The following is a 13,728-nucleotide window of genomic DNA, read 5'->3' as shown; positions in this document are numbered from 1 at the left end:
ACACTTCCTCCCAAGAAAACATCAGTACCCACCCTTACCCACAAGAGATGTGTTCCAAGACCCCCAGCGCATATCTTGAAACCTAGAGAGTAAAGAACCCTGCGTAAGCTAGACTTTTTCCTATAGATGAGTATCCATACCTGTGATAAAGTGTAATTTAGAAACTAGACATGGGGGGCGGGGTGCTGACACTGTGGCATAGCATATTAAGCTGCCATCTGCAGTACCAACATCCCATATGGGCACCGGTTCGAGTCCTGGCTGTTCTACTTCCAGTCCAGCTCTCTGCTATGACCTGGGAAAGCAGTGGAAAATGGCCAAGTCCTTGGGCCCCTGCACCCACGTGGGAGACCTGAAAGAAGCTCCTGGCCCCTGGCTTCAGATCGCCACAGCTCTGGCCATTGTGATCATTTGGGAAGTAAACCAGCAGATGGGAGACCTCTCTCTCTCTCTCTCTCTCGCTCTCGCTCTCGCTCTTGCTCTCGCTCTACCTCTCTGTGTAACTCTGACTTTCAAATAAATAAAATAAATCTCTAAGAAAAACAAAATTCCAGAAACAAACAATTCATGAGTCTTAAATAACTTTTGTTACAGTATATGGGATTGGAGAGCTGGATTGGAAGTAGAGCAGCTGGGACTCAAACAGGTGCCCATACGGGATGGCGGCACTGCTTGCTGGGGCTTTAACCTGCTGCGCCACAGCGCAGGCCCCTCTGGAATTTTCTATCAAATGTTCAGACCACAAGGAACTGAAACTGCAGAAAGCAAAACCTTGGATAAATGGGGACCACTGTTTCTGGAAGCAAAAAAGCACTGTGCCCTGTGACCACCATGCCTAAGTGTGCAGCTCACATGTCTTGATTGTGTCAAGGGGTTTTTGGAGCTCTGAAATGCAAACAAAAAGAAAACACCAGTTTTACCCTGCATGCTTCTAGGACCCAAACTGAATACACTTAAAATGCTTCTTTAAAGTTACTCCCTAACAAAATCAATTCCATCTCCTACACTTTCCATGCCGACTTTTGTGGATTTGCAACATTTAGGACCATGGCAATCATGTGAGAAAATATGTTCTGCTCCAAACATACTAAGTGTACCCTTGGAAACGGTGGCAATCTGGTGATTTTTCTCACTTAAACAAATGTTGTATTTTTTAAATTTAACGAGCCAGTGCTTTTAAAGCCTGTGCTCACTTTAAAAAATCATCATTACGGACAATGCTTCCTTTCTTTTCGGTTCTGAATCTTCATTACCCAGTGATAACTCAAATTTTGGTGGCTTACATAAAAAGAAACACAATTCTTGGCTTTATCAGATAGATGTAACTATACAGAGGAGCAAAACAAAATTGCTAAGCATTTAACACAGTTAAGATGATGCTTGGGGCCAGCGTTGTGGTGCAGTGGGTTAAGCCAGCTCCTGCAGCACAGGAATTCCATATGGGCGCTGGTTCAAGTCCCTGCTGCTCCACTTCTGATTCAGCTCCCTGCTAATGGCCTGGGAAAGCAGCGGGGGATGGCACAAGTGCTTGGGCCCCTGCACCTTGTGGGAGACCCGGATGGAGTTCCAGGCTCCTGGCTTCAGACTGGCCCAGTCCTGGCCATTGCAGTCATTTGGAAAGCAAACCAGCGAATTGGAAGATCTCTTTCTTTCTCTGTCTCTCATTTTGTCTCTGTAACTCTGCCTCTAAAATAAATAAATCTTTTTTTTTTTTAAATGATGCTTACCTTTTAAATGAGTGCTTTTTGAACTTTGGTGTCTATCAAAATCACTGTAGAGTTTGATTTAAAAAAATCAGTTGCCCCTTCCTGACTGGCGGGTCTGAATCTCCGCTGCCATGAATCTTACAGTTTGCAATTCCATGCCATTATGACATTCAACTGTGTCATTTGTGAAAAGACAAATAGAATTGTGCTTTGGGGGTTCAGTGAGATAACATATGTAGAGCACTAAAGCATTTAGAATTGTTCTTTTTTAAAAAAAAAAAGATTTATTTTATTTATTTGAAAGACAGAGTTACAGAGAGAGAGGTCTTCCATCCGCTGGTTCACTCCCCAACTGGCCGCAACAGCTGGAGCTGCGCCAATCCAAAGCCAGGAGCCAGGAGCTTCTTCCAGATCTCCCACATGGGTGCAGGGGCCCAGGGACTTGGGCTATCTTCCACTGCTATCACAGGCCATAGCAGAGAGCTGGATCAGAAGAGGAGTAGCCGGGACTAGAACCAGCACACTTATGGGATGCCGGCACATCAGGCCAGGGCTTTAACCTGCTGTGCCACAGTGTCAGCCACTAGAATTGTTCTTAACTTGCAGTGAGTACTGTACAAGTGTAGCTCCTGCTATTGCTGTTGGGAGACAAGTCTCCAGTTCTCGGCACATGGGCAGAGGCACAGACTACCTTTGCCCGGGACTATCTTTTCCAGAAAATGCAAACGGCCTTGGAAGACACAGGATCTCCTTCCAGTGCACAGGGCAAGTTTGTTTACTGTCTAGTGTAGTAATGTCTCCATTTAGGACAAAGGTCAGACAGATCTGTCTGTAGCCTAGGATAAAATATTGAGTTCTAGGCCTAAGTTCATGGTCCCTCGGCTGTAGGCAAACCCACTGTATGCACAGCACTCACTCAAGTCCTTCTGTGTTGCCTCTGTAGGCTTGGGGGATGCAAGGAGAAACCAGCATCAACATCACCATCAGGCTGTGTGCTGCGTGGTCAGCAACCACGTCCTTCGTCTCTGGGCCAGGAGCCTTGTGTCTCCTGCTAACATCCACAAAATTGCAAGTTAACTTGTCAACTTGCAAAGGATGGTAAACATCTCAGTCTCATCACAGTTCTTGACCATTGTCAGTTATGTGGGTGACATCCTGATGGCTGTCCGGTTCCTAAGAAAAATGTAAGTTACCAAGAAGGGCATCCAGGAGACTCTGCAGAGGGGCAAGCAGGATCAGAAGAAGTACAGTAACTGACACTGACTCCAGAGAGACAATCCAAGTGGTAGGGCTGGCGCTCTGGCTTCTACATGGCATACTGGCATCCCACATTGGAGTGCCCGTTCCAGTCCTAGCTACTCTGCATCCCATTCAGTTTCCCAGGAAGACAGCATTTGATGGCCAAGGATTTGGGCCCCTGCCACCTATGTGGGAGACCAGTACGGAGTGCCTGATCCTGGATTCAGCCTGGTGCAGCCCTGCCTGGAGATGAATCGGCGATGGAAGATCTCTTTCTCTCTTCCTCTCTTTGTTTCTCTGCTTCACAAATCAATTCAAATTGTTTTTTTAAAATCCTCACAGACAGTGCTCTGTGTCTCCTCACGTGGTGGAAAGGGCAAGGGCTGTGATCTCCTTAATGTGGACAATCATGGCATCATGAGGACTCCACCTGCATTGTCTAGCATTGTTGTTGTTGTTTTTTTTAAGATTTATTTATTTACTTGAAAGTCAAGAGTTATACACAGAGAGAAGGAGAGGTACAGAGGGTTCACTCCTCAGTTGGCCACAATGGCCAGAGCTGTGCTGATCTGAAGCCAGGAGCCAGGAGCTTCTTCTGGGTCTCCCAGGTGGGTACAGGGGCCCAAGGACTTGGGCCAGCTTCCATTGCTTTCCAAGGCCATAGCAGAGAGCTGGATTGGACGTGGAGCAGTCGGGACCCGAACTCGTGCCCATATAGAATGCCGGCCCTGCAGGCGGTGGCTTTACCCACTACGCCACAGTGCTGGCCTGCCTAGCATTGTCTAATTACCCCACAAAGGTCCTGCCTGATGATGCCATCACCTTGGGGTTAGGATACGAGGCTAAGAATTTCCAGGGAACACAAGAATGTAGATCATAACAGTAGAAAACTCAGGGAACTACTAGGCCTGCTTTGTTCATAGTGATCTGACTGTGTGTGTGCATGTGCAAGTATGGTCCAAGTGGCCTCGCGGCCCCACTATTCCCCTCTCTAGACTTCACCATCCCAGGAAGCGTTTCCCAACCATGCAGTGTGTCCTGGGTCTCTGCTTGCTATCTCATGACCTTCTTCTAGGTCATCACCCCCTTGATGCTGGACTGTCTGTGCCAGACTCTTCCACCTTTCTTCATGTCACCCAGACACAGCTGTAAGATAGCCTCATCCCACCTGGACCCCACAAGTCCCATGTTGGTCTCCCAAATTTCTGTTTGTGTATGTGTGTGTGGAGGGGGAAGATTGCAACAAGCACCTGTTGACCAGCTAATATACTACCTGCCGGGCTAGAAGCTCCAGGCCAAGGAAAGGTGAGTAGTTTTCTTTGACCCTTCTGGAAGGCAGGAAAGAAGAACAATCTCTTGGTTGGATTCACACAGCAGAGGTGAACGGTTCTGCCTGGGCTCTTCTGGGCCTGCTGGCTCAGCTGGGGCTGAAATGCAATGCTGGGTTTGTCCCTCAGTGGCTTTGCCAGGCTTCATGCAACTCTTCTTGCCAGGGAAGCAACCAGAAATGAGGAGCTGGCTCAGCTAACCGAGCATACAGCTCAACAGAACAAGTTAGGACTAAAAAAATTTTAAAAAGTGCTCTTTTTCCCTGGTTCTGAGTTTCTGGCCATTATCAGTGTGGGAATGAATGTTTGTCCAATTTAGCTCAAGCATCTTTAATTATTCCCTGGAAAATGCCTTCAGCTTCTTTGTTTTTCACTTCCTCCATCACCACCTCTGACAGAACATGAGCCTGAATAAAATCAAACATTGGCTTCTCCAGACCTTCCTATGAACAGCTGAATGTTGTTGGAGAAAAATCCCCCAACAGGATGGACTGGCTTCACTCACCACAGACAATGTGTGGGCACCCTCAGGGCTGGCCAGCAGCCCCAGAAACTCTCCGAGAAGTTTGCCCTCTGATACAGTTTGATAACAATCTCATACTTTGACTTCGGCTCCCAAACTTCCTCCTTCCGCAAAAGCTCTTACTTTATGCTCCTTTGTGGTACTACATGGAGTTTTCAAAAAAGTTCATGGAATTGTATGTTATGGAAAAACTGTGTGGATTTCAATTTTTTTAGGCCAAAATCAATCTTTTAATCCCATTTTTCCACGTGCTTCCGGAAGTACCCTCACAGAAGCCATTAGATCAGAGACCTCAACTTTTCATGACCAAATCCACAGACCTCTCTGCACTGCACATAGCTTCTTTTTCCTGCACGTGACAATGGAGGAAATGACTCTTTCCTGTCAAGGTTAATGCACTCGGGTTGCCTTTCTCCTCACCTTCTAGGCTATGTGAGTTATTTCTTTTCTCTCATGTAAGTCACCTCTTATGAATCAACCAGAATGTTTTCCACTGCAAGGAAAACACCAAAAGCCACTGTGGACTGCAGGCTCTCCAATTTCTATCCCCACCTGGGCTGTCTTCCAAGCTCCAAATACTCAAGGGCTCAGGGGTTTTCTGGACATTTTAATCTCAAATCTCCAGCTTAGTGTGCTTTAAACTGGGCTCTTGCCTTCCACCTGGGTTAGATATGTCTGCTTGCCTTCTCCCTTGTTTATTTGCCAGTGAGAATCCCAATGCTGGTTGGAATAGCAACATGCTTAGTAATTGGTTAATTAGAAAATTACATAAGGCAAGCTCTCTTATTATTAGAGGTGATCAGATGACCATTCTGCCCAGACATATGAATGGAAATTACTGGATGGGGCTTCTAGGAAAGCTTCCACCACCACTTTTTTTTTCTGCATTGAACATACACGGAGGTAGAGCAACCACCTTGTGACCATGAAGTCCATAAGCTAAGGAAGGGTGAACAGTGGAAAGTTAGAAGGACCCTGGGGAGCAGGTAGCAGCCTGGGAGCTCCACATCAGCTCTGGAATGTGACACAAGAAGAATGGTCATCTTGTTGTTTAAGCCACTGATAATATCAGATGTGTTGTTATATATATATATCTATCTATATCTGTCTGTCTGTCTGTCTATCTGTCTTCTATATATACACTATTCAAATCTATTTCTCTAATCTTCCCCAGTCTTGTTAACTGGGATCTCCATCCCCATATCCAGAGACCTAGAAATCATCTAGGATTCTTTCCCTTCATTACCCCCAATCCATCCAAAATACTCCTTAACTATGCTTTTGTCTTTATTACCCTGCCTACTTTCTGCTCAAAGTCACCATTATCACCCACATAACCTAATACTAGTTCCCTTGCATTCACTCTTAGACTCTTCCAACTTTTCACATCTAAAGAAGGAACTTTTAAAACATAAACTAGCTACCAGCATTCTAAATGGGCACCTGTTCCACTTACTATGCAGCTCCCTGTTAATGTCCTGGATAAAGCAATGGAAGATGGCCCAAGCGCTCGGGCCCCTGCACCTCTATGGGTGAGTAGGAAGAAACTCCTGGCTTTACCCACTACGCCAAGGCACCAGCCTTAAACTTATTTTTTAATTACACTTTTCCATGAACTTTCTGAAGTGCTCTTGTCGAGCCCATAGATAAAAATCAGCAGACCAGAGAGGGGAAGGCTGGGAGCTCACTGTGGGAGGACTTTGGACTCTCATAGAACACGGAATTAGGACTTGAGCCAGGCTGGATCAGATCTTTGCAGAGCAGGAGAGCCCCCCACTACTGGCTCTGGATTATATTAGGGTTTCTCTGTCAGATTGGGGACACTGTTTAGAAACCAGCTATTAGTCAAGCTGAACTGTGAAATAACAGCCATTTATTAATTGGGATTCGTGTCACCTTGGTTATGTGAGTTATGTGAGAGAAGCAAAGATAAGTAGGCACCTTGCTGGTAGGGAGCACTTACTTTGATTTCTCTCTAGCAAATTAAAGGGGGTGTTGGGAGGAGCTTGTTAGCAACTCTCCTGCTGTTCTAATTATGTCATTTAAAATGACTTTAAAAACCCATGTGAGAGTCAGAGAAACATGTAGGTAAAGAATGTTTTATATGGAAGAGGGTCAAGGCTCATAAAGTACAATCAGTCATTCATAGTCAAAGAGAAACAGCAAGAGCTTGTGTTGTTGCTTGTACTTGTCTTCAGTACAGACTCTTTGGGTCAAACCCAAGTTTCAGCACAGGGAAACTAAAAAAAAGAAAAAGAAAAAAAGGAAAGACATAAAAACCTTAAACAAGTGCTTCATTAACTCTCTGACATACTGAGTAACTTTGCTACCAAGCAGCTTTGACATGCCGTGAAGATGGCACCAGAGGCTTCGACTATATTGGAAGCATTGGGATTAACCAACCTTTTTTTTTTTTTTTTTAAGATCGTATTACTTTATTTGAGAGGTAGATTCACAGAGAGATGGACAGACAGAGAGAGAGGTCTTCTATTTGCTGGTTCACTCTCCAAATGGCCACATTGGTTGGGTCAATCTGAAGCCAGGAGCCAGGAGCTTCTTCTGGGTCTCCCACACGGGTGCAGGGGCTCAAGTACTTGTACCATCTTCTACTGCTTTCTCAAGCCACAGCAGAGAGCTGGATCAGAAGAGGAGCAGCTGGGACACGAACTAGCACCCATATGAGATGCAGGCACCATAGGCAGAAGCTTAGCCTACTATGCCACAGAGGTGGCCCTGGGATGAATTAGTCTTACTATTTCTTGTGTTGAGTAAGTTCAGGATTAATTCCATGGTTTTCTAATTATCATTATTGCTTTTTTTTTCTTTTTCAATTTGAAAGGCAAAGAAAGAGAGAGAGAGAGAGAGAGAGAGAGAGAGAGAGAAAGGGTGGAGAGGGAGAGAGCACAATCTCATCTGCTGGTTCACTCCCTAATTGCCCACAATGACTGGAACTGGGCCAGGGCTGACACTGGGAGCAAGGAACTCAATCTATGTCTCCAAGATTGGTGGCAGAAACTAATGACTGGAGCCTTCGTCTTCTTCCTCCCAGGATCTGCAGAGCTAGGGATTGGACCCAGGAACTCTGATGTGGGAGGTGGGCGTCCTAACCAGTGCCTTAGCCACCAGGCCAGTGGCTGTCCCAACCCCATATCTGCAGTCACCTGAGGGACTCACAGCGCTTGGTGCGTAGTTGTGCTCACAGCAGGGCAGTAAGGAGAGAAATGACCCAGGCGTGGTCTGGAGGCCTCCAAGGACAGACATCCTTATGTTCCTTCTCACAGGGGGAATCACACAGTGTGTTCCCCCAGCAACAAGCATTGGTAGTTTCTGCCCAGAAAAGCCCACTGAGGTCTCAGCACCCAAAGTTTTGGCGGGGAGGGTGAGTGGGTGGGCTAGTCGTATAGGCACCCCTCTGGCTAGTATGTGCCAAAACTCAGACTCCTAGAGAGAAAGCAGAAAGCCCATTATGAAGGCCAGGCACAGCGAGCCACCCCTATCAGTTAGGAAACGGTGATAACTACTTCCAAATCCAAGCCCAGATGCTGGCCAAACGTCAGTCAGCCTTGCTTTCTGGCTTGTCTGTGACTGGCAGCCTCAGGCCTGCTCTCTTCAGTACACCAGTAAAATCTCTAGCAATGGTGAAGTTATTAGAAATTTCACCCTGGGAATTTTCTATTGGAATTGCTAGTGTTGCTATCATGTCTGTGCAGAGGTTAAGACTGACATTAGGGCAGCTCTTCTAATTGTTCCTTAACCAAGAAACATATTCAGGGTGGGCAATGGAAAAAGAATATAGCCCACTGCAAATGAGGGTGTAATTGGTTCTTTAGCATTTGTCCCTGCAGGTATAGCTGAGGATTAACCCTCTCTAATGGATCACACATGTCAGGGGCAAAGGTGGCATCCAGGCAGATGACATGCAAAGTGGCTTTGATGTGCATGCTCACGATATGGGTACTGAGGCTGGATTGCGAGTCTGGCACAACGTAGCCAGGAATGTCTATCAAGACATCTAAGTTGCTGGCAGAATGGTGCCAAGGAGTGAAAGTAATTTGAGCAGAATATGGTTTGGGGCTAGGTATTCCCCCTCAAAGTAGGGGCATACGGTAGAGACAGACATGGTTTTGGAAATAGAGCTATTGGGCCAATGGAAGGTTTGAGGATGGATAGTTTAGGCTAACAGTAGCTACTCTGCATTTACCAGACCTTCTTCCAGGATAGCTATGTGCAGAAAATGTTAAACAAGGGAACGTGGAGAAGATGTTTCACAGCCTCTGTACTTTCCTACCCAGAATTTTAAAAGAACAAGGAGTTGTCCCTGAAAAAAAGAAACTAAGGACCTAGACAAGTTGGAAAAGCATGGAGTCTGGGCTGCAGACAACCAGGTACTAAAATAAATTTTAGGGACAGACATTTGGCATACTGTTAAGATGCCCCTTGGGACACCCACATCCCACATGGAGTACATGGGTTCAAGTTCTGGTTCTGCCCCTGATTCAAAACTTCCTGCTAATGTACACCCTGAGAGGCAGCAGGTGATGGATCAAGTACTTGGGTTTCTGCCACCCACATAGGCTATGAGGACTGATTTCCAGTTTGGTGTCACCCAGCCACCCCAGCTGTTGCAGGCTTCTGGGAACTGAACCAGCAGATAGGAGATTCCATCCCTCGTCCCTATCTCCTACCCTCTCTCTGTTTCTCTGTCTCTTTGTTTCTCTACCCCTCAAATGAATTAAATATTTTTTAAAATAAAATAAAACTGGAACTTTTGCAGTGCTGTCCCAGGAGGGGAGGAAGTACAGATTAAATGTGCCAGTCAATGTTCTGGAGTGGAAAGTCAAGGAGAGGTACCGGCGCTGTGGTATAGTGCGTAAAGCTACCACATGGGCACCGGTTTGAGCGCTAGTTGCTCCACTTCCAAAGACGGCCCAAGTCCTTGGGACCCTGCACCCTCATGGGAGACCCGGGAGAAGCTCCTGGCTCCTGTCTTCGAACTGGCCCAGCTCCGGCCGTTGTGGCCATCTGGGGAGTGAACCAGAGGATGCAAGATCCAACTCTCTCCCTCTCTCTCTCTATAACTCTGCCTTTCAAATAAATAAAGCTTAAAAAAAAAAAGTCAAAGAGAATGAGAACAAAATGATGTAGCGTTTACCAGTGGGACCATATGGAACAGAAGCCAGAAGCGCTGGCTCTTACTAAATGATGCCAACTTCAGAACAAGGTGTTGGCCGAGTACAAACTACTGAGGAAGTGAGAACCGAGCTTCCGAGCCTCCCTGCCCAGCCAGCAATTGTGTGAAATACAGAAAATTCTGCTTCCGCCTGTGTCGTTGGTCTCAGACTGTTCAGACCATAGCAAAATTGCACAGTGAATTATAAGTGTCTCACCCTTTGCTGATATTTTTCAATTTTAGATTTTTTTTTTTTGGTAGAATTTCAGAAAGAGAGAAAGAAGCTTTCGCGGGTTTGGTTTGAACCAGATGGTTTCCCCATTTAGAGAGCAAAAAGAGAAAAAATAGTAATACATCTGCGCAAAGAGAAAAACAAATGGCAGAGTCAGAATCATGAACATGTTCTCTTTCCCAGCCCCACACGCCTTGAAAGCATGAAGTGCATCTTGCATCTTGTCTACACACCAGGGTAAGTGCTTAGATGCTCTTTCACACATTTTAGGAAACACTAATTTGCTTCTCTCTTTCTATTCCGTAGAAAATTAAGACTTTGGCATTGTGCTCAAAATGATTTAGCCACAAACGCAATTTTATTTTATTTGCACAGCCTTTAAATAGGAGAGCCTGGACTCGCAGTTGGAGATATTTTTCCTGTCGGGCCAAAGACCTTGTACAGTTTATTATACCAGTGAACTTAATTATTACCAGACCACAGAGGCCATGGTCAAAGACTACCTCAATGAAAGTAAGACTATCTCGATGATAGTAACAAACTCCATTTCTGGTGATAGCACTGATAATTTGGGGTGAATAAAATCAAAGTCTTCCTTTAAAAACAAGTATAATTCCCTAATATATATATATATATATATATATTTTTTTTTTTTTTGACAGGCAGAGTGGACAGTGAGAGAGAGAGACAGAGAGGAAGGTCTTCCTTTTGCCGTTGGTTCACCCTCCAATGGCTGCCATGGCCGGTGCGCTGCAGCCAGCAAACTGTGCTGATCCAAAGGCAGGAGCCAGGTGTTTATCCTGGTCTCCCATGGGGTGCAGGGCCCAAGTACTTGGGCCATCCTCCACTGCACTCCCTGGCCACAGCAGAGAGCTGGCCTGGAAGAGGGCAACCGGGACAGAATCTGGCGCTCCGACAGGGACTAGAACCTGGTGTGCCGGCGCCGCAAGGCGGAGGATTAGCCTATTGAGCCGCGGCGCCAGCATAATTCCCTAATATTAATTTGATATAGTTTTGGGGCTATAACTTCTGCTCTTGGGACATCACTTACTTTGCTTAGCAAGCATTTAGAAGCATATTCATTGTTCACAAGAAACGGAACTTGCGTAAGTTGAAGCTGCATTCATACATCACGCTGGAATGTAGACTCACTGCAACCCAACCAAGACTAAAGCTAACGCCCGCACCGCCACCCTTAATACTGAGTGCTGTCACGTTCGCAGTAGCAGTGGGACCTGTAATAGCAGTGGCGATTGTGACACCTGCAATGGGCCTATTGGCACTGCTAGGGCTCTTGAAAAACACAGTCACAGGAAACATACTGAAATGAGGCAGAGCAGGTGCTGTCGTGTAGCCAGGGCGACATGGTGACAGGATACACTGCTCTTCACAAGACCTTTGCAGGCAGTTGGAGACCTGTGGAACAGATGGGGGCAGTGAGGGAAACACTGAGACCCTGGATTGGAGTGACCTGGGCAACACATGAACCCCTTTGAGCACAGAGCATTTTCTGTATGTTGAAGACCTCACTGAGATCCAAAGGGCTAGATCAAAGGATATGCATGCTCTCTGTGACTAGCCTGGGCTTTTCCATTCCCGGTATTACAATCACTAAGTGGCCTTGCAAAAAGTTATCCCAATTATTAATCTATACAGCCCTGAGAAAAGGGTGAACCATCCGTTTTCACTGCCCTTGCTAACATTGGAAATTTTAGAATCTTTGCTAATTTTGTGAGGTAATTGTAACTTATGGTTATTTGCATTCCCATGGTCACTTGTCAAGTCTCTCCATTTCTATTAATTCCTTTGATTTGCTTTTCTGAGACTGTCTATTCAGAGCCATTGCTGTTTAAAATGATTTTACATAGTATTTTAACTTCTAAAATACTTTCTATAATTCTTTATATAAACATACTCGTGCTTTGTTGTACTTGGCTTTATCCATTACCAACTTGTTATTTGCCTTTTAATACTGTGAGTTTTTGAAAAGCAGAGTTACAAAGAAAGGGAGAGACAGAGATCTTCATCGGCTGGTCCACTCGCAATTGGCCGCAACGGCTGGAGCTGCGCCGATCTGAAGCCAGGAGCTTCTTCCAGGTCTCCCTCGCAGGCGCAAGGGCCCAAGCACTTGGGTCATCTTCCGCTGCTTTCCCAGGTAAATTAGCTGGGAGTTAGATCAGAAGTGGAGCAGCCGGGACTCCAACCGGAGCCCATATGGGATGCCCGCATTGCAGGTGGCACCTTTACCCACTATGCCACAATACCAGCCCCAGTACTGTGAGTTTTAAAGTACAACTGTTAAGTTTCCTGTAACCAACTTTGTGAAAAATTCCTATCATTTCTCAACTTTCAAAAGCTGCATCAGACATTTTCAGGACTCACATCTCTTTTCTTAAGACTTTTGTGTTTTGGGGCTGGCACTGTGGCATAAGTAGTAAAGCCGCCGCCTGCAGTGCCGGCATCCTGTATGGGCGTCTATTGAGTACCAGCTGCCCCACTTCTGATCCAGCTTTCTGCTGTGGCTTGGGAAAGCAGTGGAGGATGGTCCAAGTCCTTGGGCCCCTGCACCCATGTGGGAGACCCAGAAGAAGATCCTGGTTCCTGGCTTCGGATAGGCGCAGCTCCAGGCGTTGTGGCCAACTGTGGAGTAAACTAGCAGATGGAAGATCTCTCTCTCTTGGCCTTTCCTTCTCTCTGTGTAACTCTGACTTTCAAATAAATAAATAAATCTTTTTTTTTTTTAAAAAAAGCTTTGTGTTTCAATTTGTTTCAGAGCCACACAGTGCTTCACAGCGGGTACTGGAACTGGGCACACCTGCATGTGTTCTGTGCTAATTAATAGACGCCCATCTTCTTACACTTCCCATGTAAAATCTTATCATAAAAATATTTCTGAAGTGACAGTCAACATGACTTTAAAGATTATTTAGACACAAAATAAATAGGTGTCAGCCTGCATGCTGATCTTTTGTTGCAAATGTTTTTCCTCCATTCAGACCACTAGGATTTAAATAGTATGTTCAGTGCTGGCTTTGGCATCACCTATACTAAAATTGGAATGACACAGAGAAGATTAGCATGGCCCCTGCGTGAGGATGACATGCAAATTCATGAAGCATTCCATATTTTTAATAAATAAATAAATAAATAGTATGTTCCGTTCAAAAAATCCCTTCACTCTCTTCCCGTAAGGAAGCACACAGAGCAAGCGTTGTTGCTGTTTTTAGCTTTCCCCCTGTTGTCTACGCAACTGATCATATAGGCTTTGTTCCCATTTTTAGGTGCTTTATTTTCTAAATCTTAACTAATTTGTTCAAAAAGGAGAGAGGGAGAGGGAGGGAGGGAAGGAGGGGGAAGAGATGTCCTTTCTGCTGGTTCACTCTCCAAAGGCCCACAACAGCCAGGGTCGGGCCAGGAGCTTGGAATTCAAACTGGGTATGTCATGCATGGCACAGCCACTTGAGCCATCACTTGTCACCAGTGATTCAGGAGCAGAGTTGGGACTCAAACCCAGGCGCTTTGATTCTGGT

The 13,728-nt window shown here is 45.7% G+C and overlaps 1 non-coding gene across 1 annotated transcript; it reads left to right on the top strand.

Moving 5' to 3' along the window:
- The first annotated feature begins 13,221 nt into the window (after positions 1–13,221).
- On the top strand, positions 13,222–13,328 carry LOC133772151 (U6 spliceosomal RNA). Its single transcript, XR_009867751.1, has one exon. It is a non-coding gene; the product is annotated as a U6 spliceosomal RNA (small nuclear RNA).
- Positions 13,329–13,728: the final 400 nt, after the last annotated feature.

The sequence above is a fragment of the Lepus europaeus genome, chromosome 12 (genome assembly GCF_033115175.1).
Source record: "Lepus europaeus isolate LE1 chromosome 12, mLepTim1.pri, whole genome shotgun sequence".
NCBI lineage: Eukaryota > Metazoa > Chordata > Mammalia > Lagomorpha > Leporidae > Lepus > Lepus europaeus.
The sequence above is the reverse complement of the archived record's forward strand: the minus strand, read 5'-3'. Positions and strand labels throughout refer to the sequence as shown.